This window comes from Delphinapterus leucas, chromosome 21 (assembly GCF_059928025.1).
Source record: "Delphinapterus leucas isolate spDelLeu-1000000601 "Yukka" chromosome 21, BTC_Dleu_Yukka2, whole genome shotgun sequence".
In the NCBI taxonomy this organism is placed as follows: domain Eukaryota; kingdom Metazoa; phylum Chordata; class Mammalia; order Artiodactyla; family Monodontidae; genus Delphinapterus; species Delphinapterus leucas.
The window spans coordinates 40367501-40370000 of record NC_143149.1 but is presented as its reverse complement, the minus strand read 5'-3'; positions in this window follow the sequence as shown (position 1 = coordinate 40370000).

Here is a 2500-nt window from a genome sequence, read left to right as displayed (position 1 = left end):
GGCGGGGCGAGGTGGCGCGTGGGTCTTCTACCCCGTGTGACTCCCCTTCCCCGCCGCAGGCACCCGGTGGTGGCTGAGGCGACCCCACCCCGCAGGCTCCGTGCCACGTGTCAGGCGTTCTCCTCACGGGGTCGTCGGCCACTGTTTGCCTGAGAGAGAAGCGGGGGGCTGGGTGGCGGCTGAGGCTGAAGCGGGCTCCTCTGGTGAGGGTCCTCGCCGTGCCCCTCCCCCCTCGGGGCCCTTGTGGCCCCTGGCTCTCTGGAGTGACTGATCGATGTGGTGATGTCGCGCTCTCCTGGGCCGGGCCTAAAGTCGCGCCAGACGAGGGACGGACGTTCTTGGCGAACGGGACCGCTCTTCTCGTTCTGTCCGCGGGCCCCTCGCCTCCCTCGTCACGCCCTGCCGGCCTGCCGACGGGTGTGTGGGAGGCAGGGGTGGTGGTCTCCGGCCCTGACCCGCGGTCTCCCGCCTCCTGCCTCACGGCGTGGGCGGGGCCGTGGTCGTCGGACGCAGCAGACGCTCTCGCTTCGCCTCCTTGGCGTGTGCCTCGCGAGCGGTCCTCCCCGCGTCGGTGGGGGGGGCCGTCCCGCCACTGCGCCGCGCGCCCGCTGCTGGCGCGTGAGCGTGACTTGCTTGGTCCTCTGTGGTGCCCCTGGAGAGCTCCAGGCCGTCCCCTCAGGAGCCCGAGGCCGAGCGGTGGGTGTCATTCCCTCTTCCCCGCGTGCTCCTCGGGGTCTCCACCACGGTGGTGTGTCCCGTGAGTGGCTCTCTTGGGGGGGGGGTCGAGGCGGTAAAGGGCGGCGGGGGGCTTGCCTCTGTTTCTCTCCCTCGGTGGGGGACAGGTGCCTGCCACCTCGTCGCCGTCGTCCTCCCACGGTGTGCTGTGGGGGGGGACTGACTGTGGCCAGGCCAACGCCGCGTGTGCTGCCGCCCCCCACCGTGTGTGGGGGGGAGTCACACACGGGCGTGGTTGCGATCGTGTTGGGCCGGGGCCTGCGAGAAGGGGGGCTCCCCCTTCCGGAGCCCGATGGACGAGCCCGGGGGCGGCAGGGGTTGTGCCCCCCCAAGGCTGTGGCCGCGAACGCGCCAGTGGGCCGTGTGCTTACCCGTACCGCAGACCCCCCCAACCCTCCCACGGCCAGTCGTGGACTGGGGCAGCTCGTGGAGCGCCTCCGTGGGCCCGAAGGGCAGAGACGGTGGGTGGGGGATGACGCACCCTCGGTGAGAAAGCCTTCTCTAGCGATCCGAGAGGGAGCCTTGGGGTACCGGACCCCCCAGCCGCTGCCCCTCCCAAGCGTGCGGTGGCCACGGTGGCCACTGCCGGAGCACGTGGGCAGCAGAGGCCCTCGCCCTCGCGGGAGGGCTTGCGCCGGCCCCGCGGTGGGGGCCGAGCGCCGCTCTTTGCCTACCGCGGCCCGCGCCTCCCCCCTCTGAGTCGGGGGAGGGTCCCGCCAGGCCGGCGGCCGGTGCGGGGCCGCGCGTGCGCGTGCGCGTGCGGTGACCCGCGGTGGCGAGCCCGAGGTGGGGGTCGGGGACGCACGGATGTCCCGACTCCCCAGTCCCGCAGCCGCGGGGAGCCCGTCGCGCCTGCCCTCACCGCGAGTCGCGGCCGGGGGCGGTGTGTGGGCACGGTGCGGGTCGCCTCGCTCGGGAGCGCGTTTCCCCGGGGCACGAGCCCCGGGAGTCGGGCTTAGATGAAGGCGGATCTGGCGAGGACGGAGGGGGGATGTGAGTTTGGGCGGGACGGGTCCCTCCGTGCCACGTGGGGGGAGCCGTCGCACACCGGCGCCGGCGGCGGGGCCGGGTCGTGGGAGACCCCAGGGTGGCTGGGGCCGGCCGGCGTCCCAGGCGTCGTGGGACCGCCCTCGTGTGTGTGGCGGTGGGACCCCGCGCTTGTTTCCCTGGCGGCCCGGTCGTGCCTCGGCCCTTCCTGTCCCTGGGCGGGCGCCCCTGCGCCCCTGCCCCGCGGCCCTCGCCGCTGTGTGCGTGTGTTGCGTGCCGCCCCCTCCCCGTCGCCGCCGGCCCTCCACGGCCCCCAGCCCTCCGCGCCCCCTTCCCCGTCTGGGATCGAGCCGGCCTCGCCCACGTGAGGGTGCCGCCCGCCCCGGCCGCCGCGGCCGGCGGCGTCCCCGGGTGGAGCGCTCACGGTCCCTGAGGTGGGGCGGGCGGGCGCGGCGGCGGAGGCGTGTGCGGGGCACGTGGGGTGGCCGGTGTGCGCGCGGGAGAGTGTTGTTGTCGCGGGGCTGGCCGCGGCTCGTGGGTGTTTGGCGGTGGTGGTCGCGAGCCCCGTGAAGGGCGGGGCACCCTGGTGGGGGGCCGAGGAGGCCAGTCGGCGTCCTGGGTGCCGCGGGACCGCCCCTGCGCTGGAGGCCTCTGGCGGTGAGACCCCGTGTCGTGCCCTGGAGGCCGACTCGCGTCCGTGCCCTTAGGATGGCCCCCCGGGCCCCGCCTCGCGTTGGCGCGCGTCCGCCCCCGCCCGCCACGTCTGCCGTGAGGTCGT